This window comes from Macrobrachium nipponense, chromosome 23 (assembly GCF_015104395.2).
Source record: "Macrobrachium nipponense isolate FS-2020 chromosome 23, ASM1510439v2, whole genome shotgun sequence".
In the NCBI taxonomy this organism is placed as follows: domain Eukaryota; kingdom Metazoa; phylum Arthropoda; class Malacostraca; order Decapoda; family Palaemonidae; genus Macrobrachium; species Macrobrachium nipponense.
The window spans coordinates 18,047,043-18,062,177 of record NC_061090.1 but is presented as its reverse complement, the minus strand read 5'-3'; positions in this window follow the sequence as shown (position 1 = coordinate 18,062,177).

The window sequence follows — 15,135 nt, the reverse complement described above, 5'->3', positions numbered from 1 at the left end:
ACACGGATATCCGTCACACAAATCCATTTATACAGTCGGCTCACAACAACAAATGTCACATCGAAGTCTGTAATCATTTGAATACCACTTTAGTAATCCAAAAAACAAAAATCAAATATTATCTTGGATGCGGAAGTTTATAAACATCGCATTCTTACCGTAGCTGAGATAAATCACGCTCAATCAGTTGCGGATGAATCCCTTTTGCAATCTATAAAGAACAAAATCAATAAGACATTCAAGAAGAAGAAATTCAGCAGAAATTTTTTAATCTTTTAACTGAATATTCATGATGTTTTTTCCACTACGGATGGAACCTTAGGAAAAAACGGATGTCATCGAGCATCAAATAAGGCTCAAGGACAAACAGAAAGTAATCTATGTACTTTCGTACCGACTTCCTATGAAATTTCAGAATGAGATAACTGAGGAAGTAGGTAAAATGCTAAAAGAAGGAGTCATTTGGAAATCAACAGCCCTTAAAATTTTCCGTTAATAGTAGTACCGAAAAAAGATCGAACTTGGCGGATATGCGTCGATTTTCGTCGCTTAAATGAAGAAACAATCCCTGACCCGAATTCCCAGTACCATGTGGGACTGATGATATTCTATCTCTACTAGGTCAGAACAAAATATTTCACCAGCTCGGACCTACTAAAAGGCTTTCATCAGATTCCGTTGGAAGAAGAGAGTATCCCATTACACTGCCTTCAGCACAGCCAGGGGACATTATGAATTTTTGCGTATGCCTTTTGTGGGTACTTGTGCTCCCATAACTTTTACTAGAATGATAAACATTGTGTTTGGAGACTTGTTAGGAGATATCCTACATGCCTACATGGACGACCTAGTAATCTTTTCCAATACCTTAGAAGAACATCTACGTAAATTAGAGTTAGTGCTACAAAGACTAAGGCAGCATAATTTAAGGGTAAAGATAAGTAAGTGTGAATTTTTTTAAAAACAGAAACTAGTCTATTTAGGTTTCACGGTGTCTAGTGAAGTCTTAAAGTAGTCCATGATAAGGTATCGGCTATCCGTAACTTCCCGATACCTACTAACGTCAAGGGAATACAGCAATTTTTAGGCTGTAGCGGATATTCCGGAGGTTCATTAGGAAACTACTCCATCATAGCCGCTCCCCTAACCGATCTTATAAAAAAGGGCGTAGATTTCATATGGTCTGAAATCATCAACAGGCGTTCGATAAATTGAAAGATGAACTGTGTAGTTCTCCTATCTTGAAATTTCCTGACTTCGGTAAGGAATTCTTCATAGCAACAGACGCCTCTGACCTAGGAGTAGGTGGGGTATTGCTTCAACAATATGATAAACAGTTTTTCCCTATAGCTTTTTATTTCACGTAAACTGAGACCTTCAGAAAGTTAAATATGCAGTAATAGACAAGGAAGGGCTCGCTATTGTTAAATTCACTCGTGCATTTTAAATTTATAATATACGGTTATCCCGTCAAGGTTCTCACTGATCATAAGCCCTAACCGACTTCTTTAAAGGCTTTAGTCACAGCCCTAAGCGAACTCGGTGGCACATGATCATCCAGGACTTTGGCGCGAGGATCGGGTATTTACCTGGGAAAGCAAATATCATTGCTGACGCATTATCACGCAACCCCTCTTCATCTTGTACCGAGCCATTAGCTGAATTAATAGATATCTCAACCTCCACGCCCATTGTTAAAACTATATCTGAACAGGAAGATCTGGCTGGAGTGCTGAACTATTACAGACAGAACAAAGAAAAGATCCGCAAATAGAAAAAATCATCATTGCGTTAAACGGAAATCCGAAGGAAAAGGAATATATAAAGTATAAGCAGCAGAATTATATCATCAAAGATAATATCCTGTGTAGATCCGTGACGAGGAAAACCTGCAACACACCGCAGTTGAATAACAACCAGGTGGTGGTACCTATCTCACTCATACCCACTGTTTTAAAAATGGTTTGCATGAAAATCCACTGCATGGACACCCGGGTTATTCCCTAATGTCACAGAAAGCCAAATCCTTATTTTATTGGCATACGATGCTTACAGATATAAAAAAGCACATAGCAAATTGTCGCACATGTCAAGAACTACAAAGGGCACACGAAGACACCTGTCAGCCTAGGGGCTTACCCCGTGCCAAATCAACCCTTTGAAAGAGTACACTTAGATTTATTAACAGGATTTTACGAGTCAGACAGAGGAAATAAGCACCTCCTAGTAATCATAGATGCTTTGACATCGATATACAGAACTGATAGCGCTTAAAACAAAACCGCAGTCGAGTGCGCTAGAAAGTTTTACGAGTGCTACATTTGTAAACATGGAAATTCCACACACCATTATATCAGACTCGGGCGGGGAGTTCAATAATCATTTCCTTAACTCCTTGTGCGAGTTCCTTTGCATAAAGAAAATCAATACCATGATCTATCACCCAGAGTCTAATGGGCTAGTGGAAAGGGGCAAATCGTAAGGTTTTAAACATTTTAAGGGTCACCTTAAGGGGGGGCAGACCCCAAACTGGGACATTGCCATACCTGCGGTACTAAGCACACTTAATCACTCGTATCATGTGTCTATTAAAATGACACCGCACGAGGCACTGTACGGTATCCAGCTAGAACACTTTCCATGTATTAACGCCTACAACTAATTTATCAAATCCTCTAAAGGATGTTATGGATGCAAGCATAAGTCGATATAAATATACTTCGTAAGAATCTAGAAGAAGCACAAATTATAATGAAAAGAAATCATGATAAAATAGCTAAGCAACTAGAACATATGCCGTGGGCGATCAGGTATACATACAAGTTTATAAGTACGTAAAGGTTTAAATTATAAACTGACACCTAAGTTGAAGGCCCGTTTAACATTTTAGAAATATTACGGCCAATAGATTTAGGGTTCAAAATGTATCCAAACCACTGTTATTGAGAATAGTTCCAATAGGCACATATCAGAATCTAAAGAAAGGTAGATGGAGTGAGGGAAAAAAACTGTTTTGTATTTATGAAACTTGTATAATAATTTATATATATATATATATATATATCTATATCTAATATATATATATATATATCATATTTGTATGTAAACCTATTCTTTTACACGAGTTATTACATATATTTTACTCATTGCAGGTTTTTCAAAAATAAATCTGTTATTGTTAGGAGTGATATGTGTGTTCAGACATCTTTGTTGTATGGAAAGAGCGCTAAGACGAAAGAAATAGAATTTAATCATGGCTCGATTATCGAGAGAACAGAAGACATTTTTATAGTGTTCGAGTAATATAGTCATAGAAGTGGATATGCAGGCCATATTTTTGCCTGAAGATGACTTCCTTAACTTAAAGAATGACCTGATGAGGTTTTGCCATTTCGCTTAAGGAAATGCACCAACGTAATTTTCATGCTAACTCAGAGATTTCGATAGCTCAAAACCCGAAGCGTCGCGGAAATGTTGTATTATGGACATACAAAATAAAACGCTGAGACAGAGGAACTTGCTCGTGACTTGCTGATGTGGTCTGTGCGGCACAATAATCTCGAACGCCGCAACCCGCTTATTCTGGCTGGACTAAACATCTTGGGATCTGTTGCGAATCTAGGCTTAGGAATTTCAAATCGCCTTAAGATAAATAATCAAAATAAAAGAATGAGTTTTTGCAACACAAAACCGAATTAGCTTTGTCTGAACTTCGCAGCCAGTTATCCTCAATCAATCAAATAATGAGTTTGGTAAACGAACATTCAAATAATATCGATCAGATTATGGAAGTTCAACATTTGCTGGCTACGTTAGCTTACTATAGTTCGAAAATAGATCATCCTCCGTGTGAAAATATCACATTTATTGAGAAATCAAAAGACTATGTAGAAGCTATTATGTTAGCGACAAAGGGTTGTGTTATCTCCCACACCTCATGCCTATTAAAGATCTGACGTTAACTTGGAGAACGGACGGGAGAAACTAGGTTATATTCCTTTATTAGACGCCCATAAATAGTAGAGTTCTATTATAGCTAATATCAGTCAGCGTTGAAAAATTATAGGATTATGATCACCATACCTTTTGATTCTTCCGATGCTTGGCAATCATACAAAATAGCACCGTTTCCTACTTTCATGACGAATAACTCAAGTCCAGTAATATCCAATTTGACGGGGCATGTTCTGATTTCTTTCTTGATAGGAAATCATTTACAGTCATTAAAGACTTAGATAAACTCACTCACTGTTCAGAAGCATGAATAATAAATTTGTACAGCTGACTCTTTTGAATTCTATCCTATATCAACGGATTCATGTGAGTTAGGCATAGTGCTAAACGGCTCTCTCTCTCATACAAGCGAAGGTTGTCTGAGGAAACAATTTATCCCTTTTACAGTAATAAATTCAATTACAGAATGAATAATGGCTCCTGGATCCGATACGACAAAGACGGTTTCCACGTCGTATGCCCGGACGGGACCACCGCCCATTCCCCAATCTTTGTAGCAGCTGATGGTTGTACGGGGACATCTACAAACTACACCGTCAGAGGGGTCAACATGATAATACGTGAGAAGGAGTATTTTGCGAACATACTTGGGCGTCTACAATTATCCATCACTACCTCTCCCATACAACGCGCGGGTGGCTCATCGTTTGACGCAACTGGCTGAGATGAACCACGCGTCACCTACTTATGCAGGTGGAGAAAAATCTTCGTTACTACGTTCTGCTGGCCGTGTTCAGCGTGACGGCCATATTGGTTATCGCCGTCAACATCTTTGCTTGGCGTAGGCTGAGGCGTACACAGAAGGATCTCCAAGGAAACGTATTGTCCACCCCCCCGTCCAGATGACGTACCCGTTACACTCAACGTCGTTTGAGTTTAGGGCCGCCGCTTGAAAACTGGCCCATTTCATTTTGTGCCTAGGGAAAATGTCTGGAATTGTGTTGTGTGTGTGAAAAGCGGGTCGTATGCTGGCAAAAAATGTAGGACAAGAAAAGACTCACGCCTTTGCATTTGAACAGTTAAAGTATCTCCCGAGCACCTAATAAAATATTATAGCCCAATATTATACATTAATATACTCCTAAAGGTATTTTTCGGGCACCTAATAAAATATACCAGCCCTATATATTAATCTGTGCACAATTATACTATTATACAATTATACTATTATACAATTGTACCATTATATTTACCTATTACAAAGAGTGACAAGTACTCTTTAACAATTATCCATGATCATGTTGTAATCTATCAGTAACCACTATTCTTAATCAGGTTAACTATTATCATAATAATCATGTATACATGTTAATCTTTTGATTTTTACCTTTTGATTATTTTTGGGTACCTAATCATTATTATTACCAAACATGGATCTAGATTTCCAGCATTTATCTTTGTTATGAATAGTCCAAAAGGGTATGTAACAGAACCTTTTTATGCATTTTAATCACTTGTTATGTTTAATACCTAAACATATGTTGCGAGCACGCTCCTAAGATATCACATAGGAGAAAGAAGGAACCAGAAATACTTACGAATGACAGTCGTAAGGAAAACCAAACAGTCTTTCGCAAAAGCGAAAAGACTAATACATGCACAATGGCACTCTTATACCGAAGCAAACTTTAAAAATGTTTAGCCTGGCCTTTTTTTACCCATTTTCTATAGTCATTGACGTGCCCTATTTTTTTTTTTTTTCGTCTTACAGCCCTCGTATATTGCGTTCTGTAGTGAGCTATTCAAAGGTTTTACTTTTATATGACCCCCTTTCTGTAAGTGATGTCGGGTAAATAAAATTAAAGGTTTATAAGGACGATTACACAACAAGCATTCTCTAAAGAAACTGTTTTAGTCTGTCCTTTAGCCAAATTATGAACCATTTTCTTTGTAGCCACGTACGTTTTCTATAGTAGGTCAGCAATTAATTTTTGCTTGTCATTGGCAATTCACGACCGTTTCATATAAATCTCGTTTTATGTACTTTTCATTCTCTGGACCTAGTCCCTGCCATTAATCTGATCATTACAATCTTTCGTTTTGACCTTGATACACCATTATTATGAGTTATGTTTATGGAAGACTGATTCCTTCTAGTTTTTTTCGTAAATCAAGAATACCTACTTGATAATAATTAATACTTACATCTCTTTTAAATAGCCCGGTGCATATTTTTTCACCGTGCTTTCTTCAGCAATTCCTTTGATTGCTAAAGTTCATTAGTTTTAGACTTTTTTTCTTTACATTACTTCAACAAATTTCGTAGTGACTTGTCCCTCTGGTAGAGAATATTATTTTAAAACTTATTGGAGGACTGTGATTACATCTAGGGGTGGGACACATTGATTCTGGACCAGCGGATGCGTTATACTATATTTAAGAGGAAAAAATCATTGCGTGGAACATTAGCTAAATGGATGGAGGCGGCGGGAGTTAGATTAACTCTGATGAGGCTCCTAATTTAAATAAAGCTCTGGTATTCTGTGGCCCAGAAAACAAATCCAGTCCAAGAGCATGATCTTCAAACGAAAGTCCTGTTAGAAGTCGGTTACGGGCTCGACTACCAATTTCAGGGTCCAGGTGGGAGACATCTCTGGCATTGTGCTGGATCCAAAATACGAAGGTGTGTGTCACCACAAACAAATCTTGAAGTCTCTGGGAGATCAGTAACTTTCTTATCCTCAGCTTATTATTGGAGACTTTAAGCGAAAAGGGAAACGTTCCAAAACAGAAGGAGGAAATAAATGATAGAAACAAAACAGGAACAGATGAAGAGAGCAGCACGTGGTTATGAACAAAAAAAAAAAAAAAAAAAAAAAAAAAAAAAAAAAAAAAATAACGAAACACACCACCTTCAAATTCCTGAACATGATTCAAGTACATAGACTTGAGTGGCACACTCACTTCTATAGGTAAAAAAAGGCAGTCTCTCCCATAAAAAGTTGGAAAGGAAATAGGAGTTAGATGAAAATCTAACTCACTCGGGAGTAGGCAAGCTCACAAATGACTCAAAAATATTGTATCTCATACCAACGTTAAAAAGAAATGTGCGACCTTATTAAACGTTTCACAACAAAACTTCAAGTTTGACCACAAGACTTCAAGGGGAACCGATGAGGATCCGGGAAGAAAAAGATGTAAAATAATTAGCATACTAATAACGACATTACAGGAACAAAAACTAAAGAATATATCACACCATTAAGAAAATGGTGAACTTACACGTTGAACAGACCGCTATGTTAGCTCTACCTTAGCAATGTGAACAGACTGTACTCAGGTGACCACTGACGATTGAAGATACATTAGACAAAAAGAGACATAATGCTGAAATAATGAACCAAGAACTTTATGGGGAAGGCAATCAAGCAAAACAAAATTATGAAAAAATGGGAATAAAATATTGAAGATAAAGAGACAACACGCAATGTAGGGAGTTTCTTACACTTTCGGTTGACTCAATCTCTTTATGGATGGTCTCCTACCCTCACAATACATTGTGTGTCCATCAGCGGTTTAAAAAAACTCCATAATGTTGATAGTGGGAATAAAGAATGAAAACTTGGTCTGTCTGCCTTAAAAAAAAACACATAAAAACCTTCATGCTGTAACAATATTTTGGTATGGGGAGAGAGAGAGAGAGAAGAATTACGAACCTGTCAATAAAACACAAGACATTTTATTTAAATAGATAAAACACAACATTTGCAAATACTACAGAAAAACAATATAGAACCATACAAACTTAAAAGTATTATACAATCTAATTGACTTTATGGCATTCTCTTAAATGTCATATATCTCAAATTTATCTATTATCCATAGAATACAACTTCTTTTTAACTGTAGAACGTGTTATTACCTTCCATTAATACATTGTGGAAAGAAATACATTATCATAGTTTGCTCATTTCTGTGTGACTTTAACATTATTTCACACATACAAACACACACACGGAGAGAGAGAGAGAGAGAGAGAGACTTTTACTGATAAATAGTTAAAATGTCCTTACATAGGGTTCATCTGAAGGATGTATTCAAGCGAGAGGTAAAATTTACGACTGGTGTTTATCTTCCCAAGAATCCCATTCCAAAAACTGACAGTTTTAAACATTTTGATTTAGAAGCGATTACTTTTCCTATACTAACCTAATGTTTTAACTTGGACTAATTTATGAGTAATGAGAAGTCATAGTTCTTACCAGAAAATCGTTTACAGTAAAATATGAAAAGATAGATTACTTTCTGGTAGTGTTATTAAAATGAATTTGCGCTGGACTCGTCATTAGAAATCTCATGTATACTGTACAGAAGTGTAACAGGATGTTTTGCCTCGGCCACCGATCGAGTGTGTTAAACACACACACACACACACACACACACTCTCGAAAAATTTACTACGTAATTGGAAAATCAATACAAAGAGTAATTTTCTTATTTAAATGAAACCTTAATAAAATTATGAACTTGAATAAGATATAATAAAATGGTCTCATGTATAGCAGCTCAAATTAAACCCAATGCTGTTGTTGCTGCTGTCGAAGATGATCGCCTTAAATGGAGGTCAAAGCGATGGTCAAGCATCTCCAACTTCCAATTACCATTCTCAAGAACCCCTAGACAAATATAAAATATCAAATCTCAGTTACACTTCAAAATGGTAATTTAAACTATCGAAATCACTAATAAATTATTTAAACACAGGAATGCCATTCAAATATATGTATTGCATCAATAATGGATTTCACTTAACACTATCAAATAATAATTACCTAAAGGCAATGGTCCACTTTGCGTATTAAGTATATTACTTGTATACAACAAGCCAAATTTACAGTAAGGCCGAACGAATAACCACCTAAGTAGTAAAAAAAACGAATCACAATTGCTGTGCTGGCTCTTGATAAGGCTTCCAAGTAGAAGGTAACGTAAGATGCGGATCCATGGTATCGATCACTTATTTTTTCACCTTGACGATAAAGAGGTGAGTAAATCCAATGTTGTCACTGGTGAAAATGGCTAAGAACTACCTTCAGTTTTCATTAAAAGCCGTCCTTACTCTCCTTTCGTAAGAAATGTATAACGAGCATCAAATATCTTCAACGACCCAAACCATCTTAATTTTTAACAGGTTATTAAGGAATTGTCATCATTTTATGTAAACAAAAATTATTTAAATACTAAGAATGCAAGTTAAAATTAAAACAATCATTTACAAACTTACCAAATTACCATATAAAAAAAAAAACATAAAAAAAAAACAAAAAAAAATAAACTTTGTGTTATTTTTTTCAACACTCCCGGGGAAGAAATCAAATTTTACATAAGAATTATGTAAATTTGATCAAATAAAGAAAAAAAATATAATTAGTCTGAAATATCATCGTTTAGAATGTTTTTGAATTTTTGCCGTGATATCTCGGCAGCTTTTCTCCGTGGACGTTTTCTAGAAACGTCCATGCCTGGAATCTCTTCTTTCGATGCTACAGCATCCTCATCATCATCATCGATGCTACAGTATCCTCATCAGACTCCTTCCTCAAGAGTGGTATTAAAGAAGTAACATGCCTTTTAGTTATTTCATTGGTTTTACCCTTCAGAACTTTTGCAGCAGTTACCTCTCCGTTGATATTCTTGAAACTTCTTTGACAATTCCCATAGGATAATTAAACAGGTTTATATCCATCATCCTTAATCAGCACAATATCGCCGATACTGATTTGCTTATGGTTTACAGGAGCATATCTATCCTTATTATCAGTAGCTTGTTTAATTAAAGTGTTCATGAATTCCCGATGATAGATTTCCAGCAAGTTAGTTCTAATGTGTTTCAGCTTCTCATAAGATGTTTTCAATTTTATGTACAACAATCAAAATCACTTGAAAAATCCCTCATCAGAATCAGGGTCAGCTTGTAATGCAGGAATAATATTCAAAGAGACCAATGAGTATCCATGAAAAAGTTCCTCTGGCGTTATAGGGGTTGGTACGTTATTAGAACAATCTCTTAGTGCTTCTTTGAATGCAATAGGCCTTCTATTGACCAAATGTACAGCATGCCAAACAAGATATTCAAAATCCCTAAATTCAATGACATTATTTCTGATTGACTTCCGTATCATATGCTTGGTCATTTTGACTGCGCTCTCAACCAATCCTCCAAGCTGACTACAACCCTTATAGTACTGCTGAAAATGGACTTTCTTAACATTATTATCAGTTAAAATACTGAACAGTCTCAGCATCCTTCAGGAAATCCTGAACAATATTGGCTCCTGCTACTATTTGCGTACCCAAATCACTTACTATACTCGAGGGACTCCATATTCAAAAGAATGCAGTGGCAAAGCACGCAAAAATTCTTCAACTGTCATATCCATACAGATCTTAAGATTAACTGCCTGTGTGAACATGCATGAAATAACAAGGATCCAAACCTTGACTTTATCTTTCCCTTGTCTCACATAAAATGGACCACAATAATCAAGGTATACATTACAAAGGTTTTATCAGATGGACTCAATCTAAATTCTCTATAGGTGATGATTAAGTTTGACAGGTCTTTGGTTATATCTCCGGCATACAACACATTCCCTCAGAATCCTCTTTACTGTAAGAAGAATTTTGGTATCCAGAATTTCCTACGTAATTCTGTCAAAAGGGCATAGCAACCAGCATGTTTCAAAAGCAAATGTTCATGCAATATAAGTTTTGTTAGAGTACTCTCTCTTGATAAAAGGAATAGTATAAGTTTGGTTGGTTACACTGCACTTCTCATTAAATTTACAATTCACTCTTATTAAATTATGAGTGGCTGGATACAAATTCAATTGTGATATCAAATTAGGCATAGCCATCTTGGTTTTAGAGTTGCTACTTAAATAGTCAATAACATCTGGAAAATTTATTTGTTGATCCCTAGAGTTGATTGAGTCAAAGCCATAGAGCGGAGGTCCTTCTTATCAAAGCCATGTGACTTGTTTATAAACCCTTTCCATTGATCCCAGCATTCCAGAACTTTCGCAAGTATAGATATAAACTTATCCATATTTGAGTATCTATCTAGAGGTATTAAGTGCTCTAGTTTTACAGTTTGGCTTTCTTTTACACTGGTTGATGCACTATATGCCTCAATGGTTTTTCTAAATTCTCGACCATTGGGACCTTAAAACCTAAAATGTCACTTTTATTTACTAGCTTGATCGAGATCACGTATATTGGGACCCTTATGGTAATTAGACTTCATTAAACTTTTGAATGACAGACATCGTGTAATTTTGTCATTGTTATATGATTCAGTTTGTTCATTACGAACACTGACCTTTTCTGCATTTTATCAAACTTATGAGAAAAGGACTTAAGCCACGACAAGGCAACAAAACTATCTGAGAATAGCCCCAAGCCAACTATTTTGATGGGCACCAGGCACTGTGTCACTCAGTTCATTATAGGTATCCAACAAAACCTCTGTACCCAAACATATAGCCTGTAATTCGAGTGAAGGAATGGACTTTTCATGCAGTTTGGATCCAATGAGTCTGTTTTTCGCTAATACAAAGCTTCTTTCACCGCTTCTCATATTGCATAAATATACAACAACTCCATAAATCCTTTTGCTAGCATCAACATAAGCCTCAAGTTTATATTCATCTGTCCTTTCATCAACACATCTCTGAAGCTCAAAAACAGGAGCAGAATTTACTTGGTTTGCAATATTTCTCCATTCCTTTTGTTGAAAGTCTAAGTTGTGCATCCCATCCGAGCGTTCTCTCACATTGTAAGTCCTGCATAAAAAGTCTAGCTCTGTTAAGAATCATACCTTTTTCATTTAGAATAGCGAAGTTAGCTGAACCTCCACCTCGCATTCCAAACTTAAGCCACTTGGCTCACCCATTGAACTACCAAATCCAATATATTGGCAGAATTCATCTATGCCATCAAATACAGGGGATTTGTTTCCATTTAACTCACATGTTTCCTCATAATCGGCAACAGAGCAAGAATGCTCTGAACACCGAGAACAAGAAAAATCCTTTGAAAGATAAGGTAGATTCTCATGCATAACCTTGACATTACCCATTAACATCACTCCTGCCGCTGATCCCAAATAAAGAGATGGGTGATCATTGCCAAATTTTACAGAAAAATCCAATAAACAATGGGCGTCATTTGTACCAAGTATCAACTCAATGTCCTTTATTTTATCACTACCATCAGTCAAATATTTATCAGCTAATTTGAAGCCTTTTTTGGCAAAGGCCCTGGCCACTTCTGAAATTCCTGGCAATGACAAATTTATATCTATGCTTGGTACACACAATGCATGTTTTATTACACAAGCTTTTTTTATCATCAAAGTTGCACTTTAATTCAACTATCTTGGATTTATACTTCTTACTTGAATTAAAACCATTGGGACTTTGTTTAAAGAGACATTATCTCTAACACTTTTAACCTATTATCACATGCAAGTTTTTCAGTTACAAAACTGGTCTGACAGCCACAGTCTTCAAACCTCTAACAAGGGCTCCATTCAACATTTTCACAGGTAAAAGTTGGCAAAAACAGAGGCGCCATCAGAGGTATGCAAAGCTTAGTTATAATCATCACATCCACTTGAGGTTTCCCTGTGTTTTGATTTACCTGCTTTTACTTCCTTACCTGCTTTTACTTCCTCTCCCATTCACTTGTAGTTTTTCATCATGAGATTTTTCACCTTGATGATCACACAAAAATGAAAAGTGCCAACCCTTACAAAAATAGCATTTTTAAAGAATTTAAACTTGCATTTGTCCGTGGTATGCCCAATGTTAGCACATTTCTTGCAACCATTAAGTTCTTCTAAGCGTCTCAGCTTATGTTAAGGTTCTTTATATTTTATACACTTATGTGTTGCATGGTTTTCCTGGCAAAGAGTGCACCTTTTCCTCGGAGAAGCGGCGTCAGCAGTACTAATTCTGTTAGTTTCATTATCCTCATATTTAACATTAACTGCAAGTGATGTAGAAGATTTTCCTCCTTGTCTCCCCCTTTCATTAAACTTCTTGTGACGTCCATATAACGTTCAGATGCTTCAAAAGAATTTTTCCTTTATCTCCTCCAGTGATGGACGCACATGATTAGTCACATTTACAAGTTGAGCTTTAAAGGACTCATTCATGCCTTGCCAGATGAAATACTGCAAAATATCATCTACTTTGATTTCCAATGTAGAAAAAGTTTCAGTTACATTAGTAATTTTTCCAATATAGGAAAAGGAATCAGTACCGTACTCGAGCTTCATTTCACTTAATTGCTTAATTACATTGAATTTCTGCAGCGAACGAGAAACCAGTGCTTCTTTAAGCAATTTCTTAGCATCAGTATAAGTCTCAAGTTTATATTCATCTGTCCTTTCACCAACACATCTCTGAAGCTCAAAAACAGGAGCAGAATTTACTTGGTTTGCAATATTTCTCCATTCCTTTTGTTGAAAGTCTCTAAGTTGGTGCATCCCATCCGAGCGTTCTCTCACATTGTAAGTCCTGCATAAAAAGTCTAGCTCTGTTAAGAATCATACCTCTCCTTTCTGTAAGAAATGTATAACGAGCAGCAAATATCTTCAACGACCCAAACCATCTTAATTTTTAACAGGTTATTAAGGAATTGTCATCATTTATGTAAACAAAAATTATTAAATACTAAGAATGCAAGTTAAAATTAAAACAATCATTTACAAACTTACCAAATTACCATATTAAAAAAAAAAAAAAACATAAAACAAAAAATAACTTAGTGTTATTTTTCAACACAAACACACACACACACACACACACACACACACACACACACACACACACACACCACACACACACAGAGTTTTCATGTTAAGGCAAAATGAGAAGTCAGTGATTAATAAAACAGGAGATAAATGGCAACTTTTTGAACATTCTGTGAATTATCAGAAAATGCCCATATCAACTTACATCGAATAATAGTTGTTTTCTACGTTCTGTTTACGTCGTCCTGACAGGATCTCCCCAAGGATGACATTTCAGAATTTCGTTGTTAAACAATTACAACACTACCTTTGATGCCTAAAACTGAAAAAAAATATAGCATACAAACTGCATATAGCTACTGTTACAACCCTGATATAGAGATACATTACTATTTTTCTACTTTGTAATGCTGGCGGGACCCGGTCAAAAAGAGGAAAGCAACTAAGCATGTAAACAAGATCCGAAAAAGGGCAGCCAGGATCAGGAGAGTAACGCTATGCCTAAGTCATAAGTTATACCACCTGTAACGGAGTGAAGGAACAATAAAGCTGTCAGTTCTTTACAAGAAGTGTGTATTTAATCCACCTTAAGCCGCGAAAGTATTAAGTTATGGCAATTTTCTTCTTAGGCTTGTACAGCAGCTTCAGGTTAGTTTTCACAAGAGCGCCGCCAACGACGAAACCCCTCTTGAAGGAAGTTATAATCCAAGAAGAGGAATCCAATGATGAAGAGTCCCTTGATTTTGAAATGTTATCATAACAAGAGTTCTGTTCAACCTTATGTTGTTAGTTGTCAATTGAATCATAAGCCATTTTTATTTGAAATTGACACCGGTTCAGCTATTTCCACATTAAAGTATGATGATTTGAAGAACTTAAATTGTACATTACTGAACTGTAGAACTAAATTGCAGGGTCGTAACTAAGTGCCAATTAAAGTTTTTGGGAAGGTCAAAGTTTCAAATTTTCAATACAAACAGCAAAATCATTCAGACGTTGAATTCATAATTGTTGGGTCAGACTCCCCAAATAATTTGATTGGTAGGAATTTAATAGATAAGTGTAATATAATTAATGTCCATCAGTTAAATATAAAAGATTTTGTGGAAAACTATAATGTAGATAGTTTGAAACCTATTCAGAACTCTCAAGCCCGATTGTATCCTAAAGTTGGCCATGTTCCTGTTTTTCAGAAGGTCCGCACGGTGCCACTGACGTTGTGCAGTGAGTTTGAGAGTGCGCTGCAAGAGCTTGAAAAAAATAAGATTATAGAAAGAGTAGAATTCTCAGATTATGCCTCACCAATTGTTACTGTCAGGAAGCAGAATGGATCCCTTAGGGTTGTGGGGATTTGCGTAAAA